General features: G+C 40.2%; 1 protein-coding gene across 38 annotated transcripts in view; it reads right to left on the bottom strand.

The window, feature by feature from the left end:
* LYPD6B (LY6/PLAUR domain containing 6B) overlaps positions 1 to 24,626 on the bottom strand; it is a 238,395-nt gene that overhangs the window by 33,602 nt on the left and 180,167 nt on the right. For 5 of the 38 annotated variants that reach the window (XM_089329169.1, XM_089329168.1, XM_089329163.1 and 2 more), the window contains one exon: positions 19,232 to 19,248. The exons of 32 other annotated variants lie outside the window; for them this stretch is intronic. The gene's annotated coding sequence lies outside the window, so the exon portion shown is untranslated. Of the gene's footprint in view, positions 1 to 19,135; positions 19,156 to 19,231; positions 19,249 to 24,626 lie in introns of those variants that run through there. One more of the 38 variants, XM_070070941.2, reaches the window with a different exon arrangement.

The following is a 24,626-nucleotide window of genomic DNA, read 5'->3' on the forward strand; positions in this document are numbered from 1 at the left end:
TCTGCAAGACATTAGCAGAGACAAAAGACTTCTTGGAAAAGACCCCAGAAGCACAATCAAAGCCAAAATTGACAAATGGCATTACATCAAGCTGAGAAGCTTCTTCACTGCAAAAGAAACACTCAGCAAAATGAAGAGACAACCAACAGAATGGAAGAAAATATTTGCAACTATGCAACTGATAAAGACCTAACATCCAGAATCAAAAAGGGCTCAAGAAATTCAATAACAACAAAACTAACAACCCAGTTAAGAAATAGGCAAAGGAATTGACCAGGCATCTTTCAAGAGAGGAAATTCAAATGGCCAAATGACACTTGAGAAAATGTTCAGAATCACCAGCCATCAGGGAACCGCAAATCAAAGCCACAATGAGGTTTCACCTCACTTCAATTAGAATGGCTCACATACAGAAATCGACAAATGACAAATGCTGGCAAGGATGTAGGGAAAAAGGTGCCCTGGTCCTCTGTTGGTGGGAATGTAAACTGGTGCAGTCACTGTGGAAGACACTATGGAGATACTTCAGAAATCTGAATATAGACCTACCATATGATCCAGTCATCCCACTCCTAGAAATTTAGCCAAATCAAAATAAATCAGCATATGAAAGAGTTATCTATACCCTCATGTTCATCGCAGCACAATTAACAATAGCTAAGATGTAGAAACGACCCAGATTTCCATCAACTATTAACTGGATAAAGAAATTATGGTATATACTCTATGGAGTATTACTCAGTTGCTCAGTTGTAAAAAAAAAAATGAAATCCTGTCTTTTGCATCAAAATGGACACAATTGGAAACCATTACTCTTAGTGAAACAAGTCAGTCCCAAAAAGACATATATCATGTTTTCTTTGATCAGAAGCAGTTAATAGAGTACATGAAATGTAATGTACTGTAGTAAAATAGACATTTCAAGAATCCATGATTATTTACAGCCCTTGTCTTTTCCATTGAGGAAGAGTGTTTGTTTGTTTGTTTGCTTTCTTTTTTTCTTCATACTACTTATAAAACTATTTTACTAAGTGTAGGGTTAACGAGATCATTAAGTAAAATGAAAACAGATCTGTGTAAAAACCAGGAGTGGAATGTGAGAGGGAGGAGGAGGAAGGGATAGAGCCTGGGCAGGAGGGAGGGTGTGAGGGGGAATGTCATTATGTTCCTAAATCTGTATATATGAAATACATGAAACTTACATAACTTAAATGAAATTTTAAAAAGGAAGTATGGAGAGATGAGCAAGACTTTTGAATTTTAATAAAAGAAAAATGAACACATACTGTTATGGACATAGACTGAAGCCCATGAAGCTTTATTATTTTGAGTAGTAACGTTATAATATATTGCACATATTATAAATATCTGTGCAGAAAGTTTGATAGAATAAATTCACTGAAAATTCGATTCCCCATTAAAGTCATGGTGCTTTGCCCTGTAGCTTCCTTCCTAAGATCTTACAATTCAAGAAACAACATGACATCTTTACCCAACAATGGGCTTCTCGCTTAAATTAACAGCCTTCTCCTGAACAGCCATCTGGGTTTTCCTCTGCTGACCTCTCATCTTCCACAGTCCCAAACATTTTCACTGGGACAATTCTGTCAGTAGTCCCACTTGCCCAGGGAAACCCTTTATTTCACCTTCAAAATTCACTGGACTCACCTTTCCCAATCAATTTTCTTCCCTCCACATCCTCCACTCTCTGCTACCTTCACTCAAGGACAACTCAAAGGAGAAAAAAGATCTTTCAAATACAGCTTAAAATGCACATTGCAATCTCATCCATATTCTGAACCCATTTCCAGACCATAAAACTTCTTATTGGCAGAGGAAGTGTTCTCTGATAATGCTGAAAATAGTCCCTTTTACCTTGTGCTTAAAATAAAACACACCTTGAATGCACTTTGTAAAATAGCAGCATGTAACAACCAAAGCCAAGGAGACCAAACAAGGGGTTCTTTTCTTTTGTTTCTACTTTTTGTGAAAGGAGGTAAAGATTCTGTTTCCTAAAAGTGCCTAAGAGGGGAGACTGGCTCTATGGTTTTGTAAGGGGGCATCTGAAACATGAGAGGACTGAGAATGCACCAATGTCTCAACTTATTCATAGCGTACCAGATGTAGAGCCCATTGTAATTCATGCCCAGACCACATCCATCAATGGCAAAGACAATTTCCAGTCCACAGTCATACCCTTAGGCAACTGTCCTCCACTATGAGTAATAACCACTCCAGCAGCAAGCACAACCCTGCACTTTGGGGCTTAACCTCCACCAACAACACGCCCCACACTGCTCATTACAGTTTGTACTGGATAGATACTCAATAAGGAATCCTTGAATGACACGGGAATAAAGTGGACTTTGCTTTTTAAAATTCAGTTTGCGAAGTCCGTTCCCCTGACTCTGAGGCAGGCCAATTTCCATTCACCCTTTAGTGCCTGGGCTGGGAAGACTCAAATTAGCACATTCACTATGCCACATGATTCATCTTCAAAGAACTTTCCCATCCGAAACTAATTAATCCTCCCCACATCACCGTGAGCTAAGTGTGGTGTGATCCTCCGCAGGGTATAGGGAGGAAATTGGGGATGAGGAGGTTACAGGCTGCACTGAAGGCTATTAAGGTTGTCCACAGGGGATGAAGTCATCAAGCAGTAATCCCAGGTTCTCTCTCTCCACCCACTCTGGAATGCAAACCTTTTCACTGTGTGCTAACCATCTTCATCATTTCTGAGGTTTTGGTGATGCTGTTGACACTTTCGAGGGTTTCAAAGGGAAACGATTCACCCTCCTAAACACTACCGATGTCTTTTCCACAATAACTCCTTATTAGACACCACCTTTCTAAGATCTTTTCCAGAAAAAATGTGTTCTGAGGTTGATTTAGAACTGCTTCCTGGAAAGGTGGCTGAAAATAATACATCTCCAGACTTTCTGGGAAGCACACGGTGAGGGAGGTTCGGTCTCTGACATTCAGGGGCCCAAGCCAATGCACAGGCAGCCTTGGGGTACAGATACACTGTTTGCCCAGACCTGACACCTGAGCAAAATGATGGTATAGTTTCCTCAACGCACTGAACCTGAGACTTTGGTGTTCTGAAGCACACTCCGTGTCTCTGATCAGGGATCCAAGAGTAGAGCATGCAGCCGGTACATCAACCTTCTCTACTGCAGGCCTTCCAGACCTTGCTAAGGCAAAGACATAGTTGGCTATTTCCAAGGGAGAACCAATGTCTTTTTTCTTTGTTGATTTCTCTTCCCCTTCCTACTTGACCAAATTTCAAGTTTTTGTGTTGTTGTTTTCCCTATTGTATGCTATATAACGCTATTACTAGTATTTTATTTAATGACAACATTCACTCTCACACACATCAGCTTCCATTCTTATATCATCAATTTCTAAATCAATGGGCCTCTCTGGCTTATAAAACTGTAATTTTCTGATAAGCCTTTCTTATATAACATGAGTTGAGTAGATGACTCACTATTTCATTCAGAAAATGACTAGATGTATAGATATTAAAATGGTAACTCTCCAATAATCAAAATAACATATACCAGCAGAAGAGTATACAAATGGAACAGAATAGGAAGTCCAGAAATAAAATCAAATGCATATGTGAATTTGTTACATGGTAAAAGTGGCTTTCTATGCCAGTAAGTTGAGAACAGACTTTAGGGAATTGAGGTGGGACAGCAGAGTGGTCAGGAGAAATGCAAGGTTGGATGCATACTTCACATTTTGCACACAGAAAACAAAGTCATAAAAGTTTTAGAATAGAAAATTTAAACATGCAGTGGTATTAAAAATAGTAAGGAATTACTGTTGCAATAATAGCATAGAGGGTATATTCTGAAAGGTCCTTATATATTACAGAATGTATTTACGTACATATGAAAAAGATAATATCTGGAATTTGTTTTAAATATTCTCAAAATAGGTAGTAGAGAAAATAACGTGGGCAAAATATGTCTAATTGTTCAAGCTAGAAGATAGGGGCTTACTGTTTTCTCTAACTTGTGTATGCTTATATTTTCCCATGATAAAAAATTTAAGTACCAAGAAAAAAAAAGTGAATAAATTTCACAGAATGGAAAATCCCTCTTCTAACCATGATCCAAAAGCTGTAAGCATTACATTAAAGTTAAATAAATTTAATTATGTTAAATAATTTCTGTATTATCCAAAAAAATTTCATAAGCAAACTAAAGAAACAAACAACATGGGGAAAATACTTTTAATTCATTTTACAGATAATAAATATTCTAATATGGGAAAAGCTAGTAGAAATAAATAAGGGGCATGGCATTGTAGAGCAGCTGGTTAAGCCGCCACCTGCATCACTGGCATCCCATATGAGTGCTGATTCAAGTCCTGGCTGCTCCACTTCCAATCCAGCTCCCTGCTAATGTGCCTGGGAAAGCAGCAGAAGATGGCCCAAATGCCTGAGTCCCCGCACCCATATGGGAGACCTACAGGGAGTTCTGAGCTCCTGGCTTCAGCCTGCCCCAGCCCCAGCCATTGCAGCCATTGCAGCCATTGAACCAGTGGGCGGAAGATTCCCTCCTTTTTTTTTTTTTTTTTTTTTTTTGACAGGCAGAGTGGACAGTGAGAGAGAGAGAGACAGGGAGAAAGGTCTTCCTATGCCGTTGGTTCACCCTCCAATGGCCACCGCGGCCAGCGCACTGCAGCCGGCGCATCACGCTGATCCGATGGCAGGAGCCAGGTGCTTCTCCTGGTCTCCCATGGGGTGCAGGGCCCAAGCACTTGGGCCATCCTCCACTGCACTCCCGGGCCACAGCAGAGAGCTGGCCTGGAAGAGGGGCAACCGGGACAGAATCCGGCCCCCCGACCGGGACTAGAACCCGGTGTGCCGGCGCCGCAAGGCGGAGGATTAGCCTAGTGAGCCGCAGCGCCGGCCAGAAGATTCCCTCCTTATCCCCCCAGCCCCCTTAACTCTTTCAAATAAATAGAAATCTTTAACAAAAAAAAAAGGAAATCAATTAGAAAATTATTAGAAATAGAAATTTTGAAAAGAGAAATAGAAACATTAGCAAAGAACATGAATAGACATTTCCCAGGAAAATAAAATGGAGCTGGGTGCATGGCACAGCCAGCTGCCTGCTACCAGCTACCATCTTAACTGGCTAAGGTAGGAAGAAATTGCTGCTCACCCGCTGTTTGGAGTTTTAGCTGAGAGGGAACCCACGGACACCCATGGACTTTGACTTCAGCCTGAGGAGTTGACTGGGGTCTGAGGAAGTATAGGGGTTGGAGCAGGGAAGCCACCTTGCTTCTTTCCCATCCCTACTACTGCAGAGAACCATACTCAGCAGCAGAAAGTCAGGCTGTCAAGAAGCACCATCTTTTTAGAAGTGAAAGGAGTCTGCAACCCATACCGCTGCTGATACTGGCTCAGGAAGAACCTTGCTGACCCACTGACCTGAGTCCAGCCTGGAGCACTAACAGGGGGCAGGGTGCCCACCTAATCCCAGAAATAGAGAGCACGTTGCCTGCTTCCAATCCCTCCACAACGGCTCCCGGCAACAAGCAGGAAGGAGGCGCCATCTTGATAAGATGGGTCATGGCAGCTGGAACTCCTGTGTGTCTAAGTAGGAGACTTTTTTATGAAGGATAAATCGTGGTCCCTACTGACTTTGAGTCTGGCCTGGAGAGCTGGCAGGAGGCAGGTGCCCATTTGAAGCTGTGAGGCATCCTCTCCCCTATCATGAGCGACCGTACTCATACTGCTAAGGTGAGACACAATGGGCAATAGGTTCTTAGCTCTCTCCTTGGACACAGCAGGTTCACAGAGATGACAGTGGAACCCCTTCTCCCTGTGACTACAGGAGTCCTGTGAGCTATGACTGAGGGAATTCTGTGACTACACAATAGGGTGTGGGGTGTAGCTGTGTCTCTGAGCAATCAGTGTGCTTCAGAGGCTGAGTTCTCTGACTGCTCACAATGGGTCATGGCAGAGGGTTCTGTGCTCACATTGAGGATGAGCATAGATCCTTTGTGTGGTTCATGTGCCTGTGTGGGTGGGGTGCATAGGCACTGTGGGCTTTCCCTGGGCACTGATCAACTTGGCAGAGAGGAGGTGTGGCAATAATCACACAAGCTTATAGGATCATATCTTAATCCTGCTGACAATAAAGAAGATCTACCAGACATAACTTGGGTGTCACCATGGACTCTTATACCACTCCCAACCATTGGCTGAAGCTCCCTGGCCCTACCCAGCACACACCTCTGAATATCCACTGAAGGAACAGACACTTCATTAAGCCACAGAGGCATATTTCAAAGATGAAACCCATCAGAGGAGAAAAACAATAAGTGGTTCCACAAATGCCTGTAACTGTTGAAATACTAGATACATGAACTAGGAGGACAATATGATTCCCCAAGAGGAATACAAAACCATTTTAATTATTAGAATGTAAAGCTGAAGAGATTGATGAAATGCCTGAAAAGGAATATAAAGGAATGATAATATTCCTTAAAAATAATGAGAAGAAAATTCATGAGTTAAAGAAATTCATACAATACATTGATGAAAAATTTTGTCAACAGATAGAGATACTGAAGAGACATTAATCTAACATATTAGAAATGAAAGATTCAATAAGTCAAATAAAAGATATAGTAGAAATCCTTAACAACAGACTTGGTGAAGCAGAAAAAAGAATATCTGAGCTGGAAGATAAACCTTTGGAAATAGTACAAAAAAGAAGAAGAAAAAAATTTAGAAAAACTGAAAACCATGTTTGTGACTTACAGGAGACTATCAAACAGCCTAACACATGAGTTTTAGGAGTTTCTGAAGGTGTGGAAAGAGAGAATGCATTAGAAGGGCTATCATCACTGAGGTAATAGCAGAAAACATCCCTAATTTGGAGAAAGGGACATCCAAGTACAGGAAGCACATAGAACTCCTAATAGACATGACCCCAAAAGATCTTCACCGTGACACGTTATAGTCAAACTTTCAACAATAAACATAAAGAAAAGATTCTAAAATGTGCAGTAGAGAAATGCGAGATTACCTTCAGTGGATCTCCAATTAGAATGACAGTTGATTTCAAATCATAAATCCTACAGGCTAGGAGAGAATGGAAGGACACATAGTCCAAATCTTAAGAGGAAAAAACTGTCAGCCCAGAATACTGTAGCCTACAAAACTCTCATTTATGAATGAAGGTGAAACAAAGACCTTCCATAACAAACAAAAATTGAAAGAATTTGTCACCCCTTGTCCAGCAGTACAGAATTAGAGAAAGATAGTCATTATTATGAAAGAGTGTGAGGTCAGAAAATTGCTTAGTAAAACAAAAAAGGAAACCCAAAGCAAACAACAGTAATATTTATGGAAAAATGGCAGGACCAAGTTGTTACTTATTAATAATAACTTAGAATGTAAATGGCCTAAATTCTCCAATTAAAAGATAAACACTGGGGTCCAGGGCCATGGTGTAGTGAGCTAAGCTTCTGACTGTGGCACCAACATCCCATATGGGCACCAGTTCATGTCCCAGCTGTTCCTCTTCTGAACCAGCCCAATGATGATGGCCCGAGAAAACAATAGAGGACAGCCCAAGTGTTTGATGCCCTGCACCCATGTGGAAGACCTGAAAGAAGCCTTGGCTCCTGGATTCAGATTGGCTCAGCTCCAGTCCTGGCGACCATTTGGGGAGTGAACCAGCGGGTGGAAGAACTTTCTCTCTGTCTCTCCTTCTCTCTTTATGTAACTCTACCTCTCAGATAAATAAATAAATCTTAAAAAAAAAAAAAAAGATGCCACTGGCTGAATAGATTAAAAAGTAATATCTGTTTATCTGCTGTCTGCTAAAAACACACCTCACCAACAATAGTACACAGAGACTAAAAGTGAAAAGATGAAAAAGATATTCCATACTAACATAGCAAAAAAGAGCAGGAATAGCCATTCAAATGGCAGACAAAATAGACTTTAAAATAAAAACTTAAAAAGACAAACAGGGCATTATGTAATGATTAAAGAATCAACTGAAAGAAACATATGACTTAGTAAATGTATATGCACCAAATGCCAGGGTGTCAAGGCTTTGTTTTTTTTTGTTTTTTGTTTTTGGTTTTTTTTTTTTTATCTTTTATTTAGTGAACATAAATTTCCAAAGTACGACTCATGGGTTACAATGGCTTCCCCCCCCATACCGTCCCTCCCACCCACAACCCTCCCCTTTCCCACTCCCTCTCCCCTTCCATTCACATCAAGATTCATTTTCGATTATCTTAATATACAGAAGATCAGCTTAGTATACCTTAAGTAAGGATTTCAACAGTTTGCTCCCACACAGAAACATAAAGTGAAAAATAATAGATGATTTTTTTTAAATGATGATGAAATCAGATCAGACCTATTGTCATGTTTAATCCCAGTGAGAGTCAAGTTGGGAATTGATAATTTCTTTCTTTTTTTTTTTTTTTTACAGAAGATCAGTTTAGTGTACATTAAGTAAAGATTTCAATCGTTTGCACCCCCATAGAAACACAAAGTGAAATATACTGTTTGAGTACTCGTTATAGCATTAAGCCTCAGTGTACAGCACATTAAGGACAGAGATCCCACATGAGGAGTAAGTGCACAGTGACTCCTGTTGTTGACTTTACAAATTGAGGGTGTCAAGGCTTTGTAAAACAAATGTTAATTGATATAAAGGGAGACAGACTCCAATACAATAGTAATGGAGAACTTCAACACCTGACTTCATCAAAGGGCTGATGAACTAGACAGAAAATACACAAAGAAACAACAAAGAGCTAATCTACGCTTTGTACCAAATGGACTTAATTGCTATCTACAGAACACTGTCCCAGAGATGCAAAATATACATTCTTTCCATCAGTGCATGGAACTTTCTATAGAATAGACCATACATAAGGTCAAATCTCAAAAAAATGCTAAAAAATTGAAATCATACCATGTATCTTTTCTTATCACAATGGAATGAAGCTAGAAAAAACAACTTAAGAAACTAGAAAACATGCAAACACATGGAGACTGAACAACATACCCCTGAGTGAACAGTGGATCAGAGAAGAAATCAAAAGGGAAATAAAATATTCCTGGAAATGAATGAAGATGACAACACAACATATCAAAACTTATGGGATACAGAAAAATCAGTACTAAGAGGGATATTTAGGGGCCAGCACTGTGGCATAGTTGGTTAAGTCTCTGTAGGCAGCACTGGCATCCCATATAGGTGCCAGTTCAAGTGCCAGCTGCTCCACTTCCAATCAAGCTCTCTGATGATGGCCTGGGAAAGCAATGGAAGATGGCCCAAGAGCTTGTGCCCCTACACCCACATGGGAGGCCCAGATAAAGCACCTGGCTCCTGGCTTCAGACAGGCCCAGCTCTGGCTAGTTGTAGCTATTTGGGGAGTAAATAAGCAGATGGAAGACCTCCCTCTCTCTCTGTAACTCTGTCTCTCAAATAAATAAATAAATCTCTTTAAAAAAAAGAATAAAAAGAGAAAAGTTTAAAAGTTTATGTAATTAGTATATACCTACATGAAGAAATTAAAAAGACATCAAATAAATGATCTAACAATACATCTCAAGGAACTAGAAAAACAAGAACAAACCAAACCCCAAATCAGCAGGAGTAAAGAAATAATTGAACTTAGAAAATAAATAAACAAAATTGAAATCCCAAAAAGATACAAAAGATCATTGAAACCCAGAGCTTGGTTTTGGAAAAAAATAAATACTTTAAGACAAAAAATACTGCATTTACTCATACAGGAGGGTAAAGTTCATTGAAAACAATTTTAAAATAAGTTTAATAACTGCAAAAAAATTTTGAAATCCATGAAAAGTTTTCTTTATAAAAGATTTTATTTATTTGAGAGATAAAGTTACAGACACAGAGAGGTAGAGACAGAGAGAGAGGTCTTCCATCCACAGGTTCACTCCCCAAATGGCCACAATGGCTGGAGCTAAGCCTATCCAAAGCCAAAAGCCAGGAACTTCTTCTGGGTCTCCCACATGGGTGCAGGGGCCCAAGCAATTGAGCCATCTTCCACTGCTTTTCCAGGCCATAAGAGAAGCAGCCAAGACAAGAAGCAGAGCCTATAGAGTATGCCAGCACTGTAGGCAGAGGCTTAGTCCAGTGAGCAACAGTGCCTGCCCCAGAAATTCATGTATAGTTTCTACATAATATTAATTTCCCACAAACTTTTTGAGACCCATCACATACCAAAATAGACTCAGTAAGAATATACAGAAAACTAATGAAGCAAGCGGCAAGATGACGGAATAGGAAGGGAGCACACTGATAGTCCAGGAATAGACAGTTTAATAAAAGTGGAGACACTGCAGGTTCAAGGAAGAGTAGGGGAAGAAACAGCAAAGAAAACTCTTCCGGAACTAGTGATTCACAGTGGACCTGCATGGAGAGCGTGGGAGCCCAGAGTCCGGGACACCAGCGGCAGACTCAACACACCAGCACTGGAACGCGAGGTGAGCCGAACCTCAATAGCCCGAGACACCAGCAGGCAAGCGGAAAGAGGAGACTAGGAATGAGGCTTGAAACCCCATGGGAAAAAGTTCACCAGGCTAACTAGAAGAGAGAGGAAAAAAAAAAGTGACCGATACAGACATGAGATTCTCTCTCTCCGCTCACCTCTCAAAGGCGAGCAAGACAAAGAGCAGGCGCCATTTTGGACATACATAATAAGCAGGGCAACCTCAGGTCTGCACTGGCCCTGAGCCTAGCAGAAAAACCTAACTGGGGTGTGAGGGGGTGAAATAACAGGAGATTAGGACCTAGTGAATGTGTGGTGCTAATGAACTGAGACTGTGAAAAAAGAGATGGTGGGGGAGAGAACTCATGGAATTCACATGAGTACTCTCCAGAGACGCTACAATTCGGTAACCTTGGCAACCCAGAGGGAGACTGCAGGAGAATTTGAGCCCACACTGAGGGCAGCACAGATTCCCTGTGTGATCCTTGGGAAAGAGCTTCTGATCTCTGGCTCCTGTGGGTATATCATTCACCTGCTAACTACCTCAAATTCCATTCAGCTGTGTGGAATCACTTCCCTTTTGAATCAAAAAAAAAAAAAAAGAAAGAAAAAGAAAGAGAGAGAGAGATTTACCACACCTAACCTGGGTGTATCACCTTTGGCACACCATTAACCCTGAGGAACCAAACAGAGCTCTCAGGCCACACCCATTTCAAGCCTCTAAGGCTCCATCAAAAGCAGACAATCCACTTAATCTAGAGTCACAGTATAATGAGAAAAAACACCACAGCAAAGAAACCAAAGAATATTTCCACAATGCCAAGCAAACGCAGAAACCGAGGTAACAAGAATAAGGAAGACAATACAATGCCCCGAAATGATAAAGACACCCCAATTCAAGATTATGAAGATGACGAAATAGAAGAAATGCAAGAAGTGGATCTCAAAAAATTGATAAGAACATTAAGAAGTTCTCAAAAACAAATTCTTGAACTACAGAAATCGTTAATGGACAAAATAGAAAATCTCTCTCGTGAAAATGAAATATTAAGGAGGAATCAAAATGAAATGAAACAACTAGTAGAACAGGAAACTGTGACAGTGACAAGAAATCATAATGAAGTGAAGAATTCAATAGATCAAATGACAAACACATTAGAGAGCCTTAAAAACAGAATGAGTGAAGCAGAAGAGAGAATATCAGACTTAGAAGACAGAGCACAGGAAAACACACAGTCAAACCAAAGAAAAGAAGAGGAAATTAGAAATCTAAAAAATATTGTTGGGAATCTACAGGATACTATTAAAAAAACGAACATTCGGGTTCTAGGAGTTCCTGAAGGCATGGAGAGGGAGAAAGTATAGAATGCCTTTTTAGTGAGATACTAGCAGAAAATTTCCCGGGTTTGGAGAACGACAGAGACATCCTAGTACAGGAAGCTCATAGAACCCCCAGTAAACATGACCAAAAGAGATCCTCACCACGACATGTTGTAATCAAACTCACCACAGTGAAACAGAAAGAAAAGATCCTAAAATGTGCAAGAGAGAAACGTCATATTACTCTCAGAGGATCTCCAATCAGACTCACAGCTGACTTCTCATCAGAAACCCTACAAGCTAAGAGGGAATGGCGAGACATAGCCCAGGGACTAAGAGAGAAAAACTGCCAGCCCAGAATATTATATCCTGCAAAGCTCTCATTTGTGAATGAAGGTGAAATAAAGACCTTTCACAGCAAACAGAAATTGAAAGAATTTGTCACCACTTGTCCAGCCCTGCAAAAGATGCTTAAATATGTGCTACACAAAGAAACACAGAAACACGGCCATCAATATGAAAGAAAGTAAAGGAAGGAAACCTCACAGCAAAAGATCACAGGGAATTCAAAGCATATATTAGAAAATATCTTTGGCAAATGGCAGGGCAAAGTTACCACTTATCAATAGTCACATTGAACGTTAATGGCCTGAACTGTCCAGTTAAAAGACACCAATTGGCTGATTGGCTTAAGGAACAAAACCCATCCATTTGCTGCTTAAAAGAAACACATCTTTCCAACAAAGATCCATACAGATGGAAAGTGAAAGTCTAGAAAAAGATATACCATGCCAACAGAAATGAAAAAAGAGCAGGTGTAGCCATCTTAATATCAGACAACACAAACTTTACCACAAAAACTGTTAGAAGAGAGAAAGAGGGGCACTATATAATGATTATGGGATCAATTCAACAGGAAGATATAACAATTATCAATATATATGCACCTAATTACAGGGCATCAGTTTATTTAAAAGATCTGTTAAGGGACTTAAAGGGAGACTTAGACCCCAATACAATAGTACTGGGGGACTTCAATACTCCACCCTCAGAAATAGACAGATCAAAAGGACAGAAGATCAACAAGGAGACAGTAGATTTAAATGACACTATATCCCAAATGGATCTAACAGATATCTACAGAACTTTTCATGAAGCAAGACCCCTACCTTTCATCTTACACAAAAATCCACTCAACATGGATAAAAGACTTAAATCTACGACCAGACACCATCGAATTTTTAGAGAGCATTGGAGAAACACAGCAAGGTATAGGTACCAGCAAAGACTTCCTAGAAAAGCCCCTGGAGGCGCAGGCAGTCAAAGCCAAAATTAACTATTGGGATTGCATCAAATTGAGAAGTTTCTGTACTGCAAATGAAACAGTCAGGAAAGTGAAGAGGCAACCAACAGAATGGGAATAAATATTTGCAAACTACACAACAGATAAAGGGTTGATAACCAGAATATACAAAGAGATCAAGAAACTCCACAACAACAAAACAAACAGCCCACTTAAGAGATGGACCAAGGACCTCAATAGACATTTTTCGAAAGAGGAAATCCAAATGGCCAACAGGCACATGAAAACATGTTCAAGATCACTAGCAATCAGGGAAATGCAAATCAAAACCACAATGAGGTTTCACCTCACCCCGGTTAGAATGGCTCACATTCAGAAATCTACTAACAACAGATGCTGGCAAGGATGTGGGGGAAAAGGGACACTAACCCACTGTTGGTGGGAATGCAAACTGGTCAAGCCACTATGGAAGTCAGTCTGGAGATTCCTCAGAAACCTGAATATAACCTTACCATACAACCCAGCCATCCCACTCCTGGAATTTACCCAAAGGAAATGAAATTGGCAAATAAAAAAGCTGTCTGCACCTTAATGTTTATTGCAGCTCAATTCACAATTGTTAAGACCTGGAACCAACCCAAATGCCCATCAACAGTAGACTGGATAAAGAAATTATGGGACATGTACTCTATAGAATACTATACACCAGTCAAAAACAATGAAATCCGGTCATTTGCAACAAGATGAAGAATCTGGAAAACATCATGCTGAGTGAATTAAGCCAGTCCCAAAGGGACAAATATCATATGTTCTTCCTGATTGGTGACAACTAACTGAGCACCAAAGGGGAAACCTGTTGAAGTGAAATGGACACTATGAGAAACAGTGACTTCATCAGCCCTTGTCCTGACTGTCGATGAACAACTTAATACTTTATCCCTTTTAGTATTTTTTGTTTTGTTCTAGGACTATTGGTTGAACTCTGTAATTAACACACAATTATTCTTAGGTGTTTAAATTTTAACTGAAAAGTGATCCCTGTTAAATATGAGAGTGGGAATAAGAGATGGAGGAAATGTACAATTTGGGACATGCTCAATCGGACTTGCCTCAAATGGTGGAGTCAGAATCGTGCCAGGGGGTTCCAACACAATCCCATCAAGGTGGCATGTACCAATGCCATCTCACTAGTCCAAGTGATCAATTTCAGTTCACAATTGATCACACTGATAGGTCTAAGAGTCAAAGGGATCACACAAACAAGACTAGTGTCTGCTAATACTAACTGATAGAATCAAAAAGGGAGAGAATGATCCATCATGGGAAGCGGGATACACAGCAGACTCATAGAATGGCAGATGTCCTAAATAGCGCTCTGGCCTCAGAATCAGCCCTTAAGGCATTCAGATATGGCTGAAGATCCCATCAGAGTATTTCAGGCATGGAAATCCAAGTCACTCTGTAAAAAAAATAAAAAAGAAGAAGAAGACCTAAATGAAAGATCTCTGCGAGTGAGATCCCAGTGGAAAGAATGGGGCCATCAAAGAAGGAGGTACCTTTCTCTGAAGGGAGGAGAGAACTTCCACTTTGACTATGACCTTTTCTGAACAAGATCGAAGTCGGCAAACTCAAAAGGCTTCCATAGCCTTAGAAACTCATGACTAGAACCTAGGGAGATTACTGACGCCATAAACAAGAATGTCAATTTGTTAAGTCAACAACAGGAGTCACTGTGCGCTTACTCCTCATGTAGGATCTGTCCTTAATGTGTTGTCCAATGTGAATTAATGCTGTAACTAGTACTGAAACAGTATTTTACACTTTGTGTTTCAGTGTGGGTGCAAACTGATGAAATCTTACTTTATATACTAAATTGATCTTCTGTATATTAAGAAAGATAATTGAAAATGAATCTTGATGTGAATGGAATGGGAGAGGGAGAGGGAGATGGGAGGGGTGCAAGTGGGAGGGAAATTATGGGGGGGAGGGAAGCCATCGTAATCCATAAACTGTACTTTGGAAATTTATATTTACTAAATAAAATTAAAAAAAAAGAAAACTAATGAAAGTGATATCTTGTAGGTACAGAAATACAAGTATAAAATGTATTAGAGGACCAAAAAGAGAGACATTTTACAGAGGATATGTCTCATTTTACTGCTTTGACTTGTAATCCATGTGTGTGTGCAAGTTTTATTTAAAAATTAAAACAAAGGAATTCAATTGACTATTTTATATTTACTCACCTACCACACGAGTAAAGCTTAATAGTTCTCTTTAATGGAGCACCTACTTGGAAAATCCAAATAGTAAATGATATGAAATAGCATTTTGTTTGCCTTGAAATGCATCATTTAGGGATGATCATGTGGGTACCCCACAAGTCAAAATCTTAATTATATGCTGCAAATTTTATTGGTCAAATTCTTGGTAGGAACACGCTCACAGCTGTCTGGAATACAAGCAGATTAACAATGAAGGGAAGGGCTGCCTTCATCGAGAACAAGAAGGGTTACATCCTTCCAGCCTTGTGACTTGCTTGCTATTAGCAGCCCTTCTTTCCAGCACTGCAGGACAACAGGTGCCAAATTTGCATCCCCAAGTCCATCTCTATCTTACCCCAATGTGCACTTCATATCCCCTGCTCAGAAGCATTTATTGAATATATGGAAGGGAATAGTCGCCTATTTGTCACTGATTTTTACCATTAAAACAACATAATTGCCATGGAACGTAGCTGCTGAACAAGAGATAATTAAACTATTGTATTACTGTGATATATAAAATTTTGGACAAATGCAAAAATAAGTCTTTACACACTCATTAGCCCATGTGGCTTTAGTGTGTCTAGAGGAACCATTCCTTTCAGGCTCTGACATGTTAGAAATCACTCACCCTCTCCCATAACTACCGCTGAAGCTCTGAGAAGTCAGATTTCAAGAAAAAGCAAGCAGACGAGTCCTGATAAATGTCATCTTTTAGCCACTAGCATGAAGACTCCATGGATATGAGGGGCTCCAGCCCACTCCTGGAGGAAATGATGCAATGGTTCCCTGTGCACATTTATTAAGGGCTCCCATTATTTAGCTTAATGAGCCAGCCAACATTTTTCCATACCTAGGCTATTTCTCAGCATTTCAATTTTCTTACCTGTAGAATCAGGTTTTATAGATTGGTACATAGCAATGTGCAAGCTGCTCAACCTCTCTGGGTCTCTTTTTCCTCATTGTAAAAATGACATCATAATAAAATAATGGCATAAATAATTAAAAAGTGACTCATGAGCACTTAGAGAAACGGTGGGAAGACAAGAAGAACTCAATAACTACTAGCTGCCCACATTTAACATCTTAGGAGTACATTTAAAACTATCTTTTTGGAGCCAGACTTCCAAGACAACCTCCCGAGAAGTTTTAGAATCAATCCTCAGTCACCATTTTCCTTGGACTAATTAACTGTGGGACAAACAGAAAATACATATTTTCATAACTGCAACTTTACTAGTGTTGAGTGATTTACATAACCCTGCACCCAGGAGGTCCCAGAACTGCATTCCTTTCTTTGGCAAATGTGTGCATCTTTCTCCAAAGGCAATATTTGTTCACTGCAGCTGGTTTGAGTAATGACTTTGGGCTGGGGTTAGGCAGAGAATGTCAGTCTCTTTCCCCACCCTGAGTGCAAGGTTTCAAATATAGTGAGCAGAGAAAAATGTGTGCATGGACCAGCACAGAACCACCCAACCAGCTAGACCACAGAGTTTAAAAGAGATGCAGAGTACAGCCTATGTGCCTTCTGTTAAATTCTAGAATCATATACCTTTGAGCTACTGTTTTTCAACATAATCAGAAGTAAATGAGAGAAACGGTATTTCTAGTCACTAGACTGTTTTAAAAATCATTCATTTACTTATTTGAAAGGCAGAGAGACAGAGAGAGAGAGAGAGAGAGAGAGAGAGAGAGAGAGAGTTCCCATTTACTGGTTCACTCCCTCAAATGCCTGCAACAGCCTGAGCTGAACCATGCTAAAGCTGAGAGCAAAAATCCTAGGCTCTTGTAAGAGATGCAGGTACCTTATCCCATGTCTTAACTGCTAGGCCAAGTGCCCGCCTCATAGATAGTCACTAGTTGAAACACACTTATCTCCCTCCCTCACTGTTTCTTTTCCACACTAACAACACAGGAGAACCAAAGGAACCAGAAATGCCGTATCCAGGAAGAGATGATCTAAAACATTACAAAAATGCTGACCCAAATCATCTGATCTTAGGTGAGCAGATGGAACCAAACTCTGTGCCCTTAATGGTAAATGAGAAGATAAACATTTTCCCAGCTAAATGTCTGTAAATTGCATTTTGGTCAAACCTTTGTTTTTTTAAACAAAAGATTTATTTTGAAAGAGAGTGAGAGAGAGAGAGAGAGATCTCCCATCCTCTGGTTCACTCCCCAGATGGCCACAATGGCCAGTGCTGGCCCATGCCAAAGCTAGGAGCTTCACCCAGGTCTCCAACATGGGTAGCAGGGGCCCAAATATTTGAGCCATCTTCTGCTGCTTTTCCTAGGCCATTAGCAGGGAGCTAGATGGGAAGTGGAACAGCTGGGACACAAACCAGTGCCCATATAGGACGCCAGCATCACAGATGGCTACTTTACTCACTATACCACAACACTGGCACCAATAACTTCCTTTTAAGTATCAGACACTTAACATGATACCTTCATCTAATTCTCACATCACTGCTGTGAGGTGTTTGCCATTACTATCCTCACTTTACTGATGAGGAATTTGAAGTTTAAATAGCGAATAAAGTAACTTGCTCAAGGTGAAAAAGCATGGGAGATCATAGATAGAATTCAAATTCAGGTCCAATTCTAAACCCCCCTATTGTAATCCCTATACAACCTGCCTTCAAAACTTCTTAAATACAGTTTGCTATGACTGATGTGTAAGAGTGTTTAATACTCTTTTCTGCATTTTGCTGTTCAGTTTACTGAGAGTATCTTCTATACAATGGATTTTCTAGCATCTAGGAAAATAATTTAAAAACAATTGTATCAAGTCATGGGACCATGTCACAACAGGCTAAGAAATGATAGACAATTGCACATAAATATTTAAATCTATGCAATACACTCCATTGAGTGCATTATTCAAATTCTGGACTTACATAAACAGGTTTCCGGAACTCACCAGCTGCCTCCCTTTGTGATCAATGATTTTCACACAAACAGGACTCAAAAAAACCTATTTTCCAAATCAGCTTCCTTCTACTGACAACTGGTCACTGATATCATTTGCTGTCTTTTCTGCCAAGCCCAAAGTGACTAGGAAGAAGAATCAATTTGAATTCTTTCTCCCTAATTGCTTCCTTTCCTGTTTCTCAAATCTTGCACTTTTCCCCTAAGTCCTTCTGAACCAAAATCATAGTTCAGTGAAGTGAACATGATTAATGAGCAAATTCTGAACTGGCTCCAGGAGTCACTGTAATTGCTCTTGTTTGTGGCTCGTGAGAGGCCTGGCCAGCCTAGAACTCCCTACTCATGGGTGATCTGCCAGTAGATAGTGATCACTGCTGCTCCTTTATCAGGTTCATGTAAGACTGTTCTAGTTTGGGGCTTCAGACCCTCAGCATTCTCCTTGACTTCTTTAATCAGTCCATTGTGTGTGTGCTCGCGTGGGGTGGGGCGGGCAAGGGGACACCTCACTTTTAATCCCAAATGCCTCAGAAGTCCACCCAGCAGTTCCAGGGCCTGACACCAGATTCTCCCATAGGAAGAAGAATACGTGAAGAGACGCCTGTCTCCTTCCCTCACTATATCCCAGCTCCCCAGCCATAGTCCTGACACAGAGCAGAGGCCTAAATGTTTGCTGAATACTGTGGAATCAAGTGAGGAGATGTGAAAGCAAAGTCACAGTTTCTTTAGGAGCCTTTTATAGGACAATAGATTCAATAATACAAAATAAAATGCTTGCATATGGAACATGCATGTCACTTACCACACTGAAGTAAGGACCCTGAAGGGTACTCATGCATGTTCTAAGTCCCATGGCCAATGTTCCCTACAGATTTCACAGCATTTTCTGGTTACTCACCATTAAAGGTTGCAGGTCTGTATGAGCAAGAGATAGAGAGAGGTTGAAGTACTAAAGAAAAACACTAAGGTGACATCAAAACAGGAGGTTCCAGTGAGAAAACCCCAGCAAAATTCAACATTCTAACAACTCCATTTAGTTATGAACTCCTTGATGGAAAATTCCACAATCTCAAGAATTTAATACCCTAACGAGGCCTACTAGATGGCTGTATATAAAAACATGGTTACCCTTGCTCATGCTTTGCCTTAACTTTTGGCAGCAGTAGCTGGTGAATGGAGATTGGGAGCTGTTTCAAAATTTCCTTTATGAGTCTGAGTTTTCCGGGAGCTCAGAAGGACAGATCTAAGAAAACTTGGCAAAGTTCTGCAGCCGCTGCATGTCCACACATTGGTGAATGGCTTTTTATGTAATTAATTATGTGTACATTGGATTGTAAGTGTCATGTTTTGGCATCATCAATCCAAATTCACCTTTAGGATTTTTCTTAGTGAGAAAAGCATTAATTAAACTAATTGAAAACACATGAATATATATATATATATATAAGTATGCCCATGTATATACATATATATCTTTTCTCTTATTTAATAAACATTATTGAGAACCTACTCTATACTATGTAAGGAACTAGAAATAAAAATTTAAGAATGATCTATACTTTATGGTTGTTTGAATAATAATGATGTAGGCAGTCCATCTACAAATAGCATATGAGGGACAGTTGTTAGAGACAATGGATTGTGAAGCATTACTAACTTTAGTAAATTTACTCTTCTAAAATCCTAGCCATTTCTATAATTTGTAGTGTGTACAGAATCACATTTAGTTGAGCCAAAATCATTAAAAGATGTTTCCAGAAATTAGAAAATTTGCAAAGAACAAATCTATACACATTATAGTTTGACCAAGTAGAGGAAATATCATTGTCAGCAAACTCTATAGTTCTTATGTCCCCACTCTTGGATCAGAAATTTCACCCTTCAAATAAAGTTCAATTCTTTCAGAAGCATACATTACACTAGATTTGTCAAGCTTAGAGGGGAAAGAAAATCAGATTTTAAAGATTTTTTTTTATTTATTTGAAAGTCAGAGTTAGAGAGAAAGAGAGAGAGAGAGATCGTCCATCTGTTAGTTCACTCCCCAAATGGCCACAACAGCTAGGGTGGGGCCAGGCTGACGCCAGGAGCCAGAAGCTTCTTCCAGATCTCCCACATGAGTGCTATGGCCCAAGCCCTTGGATCATCCTCCACTGTTTTCCCAGGTACATCAGCAGGAAGCAGAGTCAGAGGTGGAGCAGTGGGGACTTGAACCAACATCCATATGGGATGCTGGCATTGCAGGCGATAGCTTAACCCAGTACACCACAACACCAGCTCACAAAAAAATAAATAAATAAAAATAAAAACAAATTTTACTGATCACCATTTGCCCTTTACAAATTCCAACTCCAGTGGCACCCAGAATGCCCCTTTTCCCCGTGAGCATTTTATATCAATATGTTCACCTTATTTTCTAGTTATCTAAAACAGAAAAGTAGATTTCCCTATCATCCAAAATGAAATAATTTTCACTTACATGAAGAAGTACTAAGAGCATTCACCTTTACAATGGATGTACAAGAATGTACTCAGGGAACACATTTGACTGTGGAAAAGCTGAATACAAAGTCCCATGGGCTGTGAAACCATCAAAGGGATGTTTTGCTATCTCTGAAACAGCAGCCCTCTGGGTAACTAACAGCCCAGTTCTGACAGACAGTCTGAGCACGTTCACATTTAATGGCACTTCTCCTTGTTGGCTATGAGCATCCACAAGGCTTCTTAAACACACACTGGCTCAAGGGACTGACCAATAGATTTATTCCTACTGATCCCAAAACTGAGTCCCACCTTGAATTAATCTGCTAGAAACCTGGCCCATCCAAACAACTCATTTGCTTGGTTTCTTGAGGTCTTCTAACTCTGTTTTAAATCCTTAGAATTTCGGTCTTGCTTTGGAAGGATTCCAGAATTTCAAATGACCCTCTGATGAATAGATGACCTCTTCTGCCAGTACTCCAAAAGCAGCGGATACTTGGAGAATATTAGACAGCAAAACTCTATTGCACAATTCAATATGAAGTACCACACCATACTGTGTGGTCAACATTATAACAACCACCATGGAGCTTTAAAATATAAGAAAAATCTTTGATACAGAGAACTGGTGACACATGAAATAATTCAAATAAATTTAGGATACCATATCTTTAAGAATTAAAATGAGTACTATAAGACACTATAAATGTTAATGACAATAGCTCAAAATATCTTATTATTGCTCAAAAGAAACACTAAAGAAAGTAAAGGGCATTCACAAATACTATACCTCTTCTGAGTCTTACAACCACACAGTAAGGTAGGCAAGGGAGATATTATATTACAGTACTTCAAAAAGCTTGTGAAAGTGGATTTAAAAGATAAGTTTATCTCAGTGAAAAAAACTGAAATCATTGTATACAAGGGGGCTTTAAGAAGTTCATGGAAAATGCGCACTAAGAAAAAACTATGCATTGATTTCAAAAATTTTTATACCAAACTAAACATACTTTTGATTCCAATTTTCACAGACTTTTTAAAGTACTCTTGTACTATTTGCCCATTTTACAGACGAGGTAGTTGTGACCCACAAAAGTGAAAGAGGTTTACCAAGATCCTCTTGCAAATACATGGCAGAATTGCAGGTTGGCTCCCTGCCCTGTAATTTTGCTGCCACACTACGTCGCCTCCTTGCTAAGTATCTGGGAGAGAGAAGAGGGAACATGAAGGAATTGAAGGGGGGAGCTGTCAGGGATATTGGTGACCAGACACAAAGGAGGCACCGTCCTTAAAGGGAGAAGCAGTGAGATGAACAAAGAACATGATCACAGGCTTTAAGAAGAGAGAGAATGAATGGGAGGTGTATTAGAAGGAAGTAAAAAATAAGGTGGGAATGAAAAATTATCACAGAGGATTCAGAAAAGAGTTCGATACAGAGTTTGAGAAAGTTGATATCAGTGTTGGCATTGTGGCACAGCAAGCTAAGTTGTTGCCTGCAATGCCAGCATCCCCTATTGGAATGCCAGCGTGAATCCCAGCTGCCTGTTCTGATCCAGCTCTCTGCTAATGCACTTGGGAAAGCAGCAGAAGATGGCTCAAGTATCTGGGCCCCTGCCACTCCTATGGGTGCTCCTGGCTAGGTACTTCTGGATTTGGCCTGGACCTGCCTTAGCCATTGTAACTATTTGGGGAGTAAACCAGGGGATAGAAAACTCTTTCTTTCTCTCTCTCTCTCTCTCTCTCTCTCTCTATCTCTATCTCTATCTCTATCTCTATCTCTCTCTCTCTTTGCCTCTGCCTTCAAATAAAAAAATCTTAAAAAAAAATCTGGAAAGTCACTGATCTGGTCAAACCCCAGCCTTAGGCTGATGAGGAAACAGGACAAGAGAGGTACAGTCTGAGGTCACAGTGCAGGTGAAGCTTCATGAAACTGCACCACTGAGAACTCAGAAGATAATCATTCATACATCTGAAGCTTTGAGGTCAGGATTCCCTCCAGACCTCTAATGTGCCTGTGGCAAAGCCAGTGCCAGGAAGGGCACAGCTCCTGCGCACACTCAGCTAGGGGACGGGGCTTGGAGCAGGAGAAATTGTGTAGAGCTGGACTCTATTTTGGAAGTGAATCTCCTGCCTATGGATAATATGGAGGGTGCTTCTATTAAGTTAACACTTTGACTCATTCCTATCCCTTATAGAGACAAACACTAAAACCAAAAACACCACCAACAATAATAAAAACCTTAAGAAAAGAGCTGTGTGCAGAAGATAAAGAAGTGCACAGGTTTGGAATTCTGTTACCCAAGAATTATGACCCAGGAGCAGGGAATCATTAAATCCAGCCGACTTCACATGTATAGCAGCATCTAACATTGTATCAGCTACTGCCCTGCCAGCTGAATCAGGAAGTTTAGAGAGAAAAAGCCCAGCAGAGCCCCCAGTAAATCTATCCTTTGTATTCCAATCATAAAAAAGCATTCCCCACACTTTTTCAAGCAGGGCTTACCATCCCCTTAACTGTGTTTATCAAGACAGATAAAGTAGCTTCACAGAAGCCAAAGCATTTCTCTTCTTTGACAGCAAACACTGATTAAATCTTCCCAGAGAAAACTTCCACAAACCAGAACTCCCCTGCTTGCAAGTTATAGAAGGACAAACTTCGCAATTCTAGTATTTGCTTTCTCATCACCAGGAAAAATGAATACGTGAGAGCAGTAGTACATTGTAGAAAATTTTTGCTGCAGATACAGAAGTTTACAAATCCACTTAGGTTGAAAGATTTCCTAATGGTTTGGGGAATTATCTAATCAAACTACAAGAAATTCAAGATGCAACTTTGATTCTTACTATTCATGTAGAACCCTAGGGAGAATATGGGTGATATTCAATCCAGCAGAGCAAGACGGGCTTTTCCCTGGCAGGATAGCATGTCTGATGTCAGGATGGTAGATGCTGAGGCCACTGACTTTGCTTGCGATGACACTAGAGGTGAGAAGCTATAAGAATTAGCAGCTCAAAAAAAAAAAAAATTAGCAACTCCTTGCAAACTGATTAAATTGTGGAAATCCAGAATGCCTGGTTAAATAACAAACCAAAATGCCTTTTTGCAGCCATTATCAGAGTACTGGTTTGAGTCCCTACTGCCACACTTCCAATGTCACTTCCTGCTAATGCACCTAGGAAGGCAGTGGAAGATGACCCAAATATTTAGGCTGTTGCAACTTCCTGGACCTGATAGTTGTGGCCATTTAGTGAGTGAACGGTGGATGAAAATTCAATCTCTCTCCCTCTCCCTCTGTGGGATGTGTGTGTGTGTGTGTGTGTGTGTGACTCTGCCTTTCAAATAAATAATTTTTGGATGGCCTTTTGAGCATATGTCAACACTGACAGAAATCCAAACCAGTTAGAAGTGTAAGGGAAAATTACTTGTGTGGCAAAAGTGCTGATTTTAGCAACAGGGCCTGCCTCTTTAATCATCCCAATTAGGAATATAAAATCCCTTTAAAATGAGTTCCACTATAAGTCTCTCTATACTTCACAGCAATTCACCAGCAAGACAGGGTCTGACAACATTGATGGGCATGCCAGCAAGCACTCACAGTTACAGAGAAGGGTGGACTTGGTTTGAGAGCTAAAACCTTGTGTTAACTCTGTTAACTCTTGGTGTTGTCTGCATAAATACAGAGCTTCCCAACTCCCAAAGACCCATAATTATTCCAGGAGCAATGGGGCTGTCAGATCCCCAACCTGCTAACCTGATGCACAAACTTCCCCTTCAATTCTGCCTGAATAGGCACTGAGGCTTCCCTGCAGAAAGG

This window comes from Oryctolagus cuniculus, chromosome 3, assembly GCF_051225735.1.
Source record: "Oryctolagus cuniculus isolate XC-2025 breed Fujian yellow rabbit chromosome 3, ASM5122573v1, whole genome shotgun sequence".
Lineage (NCBI taxonomy): Eukaryota > Metazoa > Chordata > Mammalia > Lagomorpha > Leporidae > Oryctolagus > Oryctolagus cuniculus.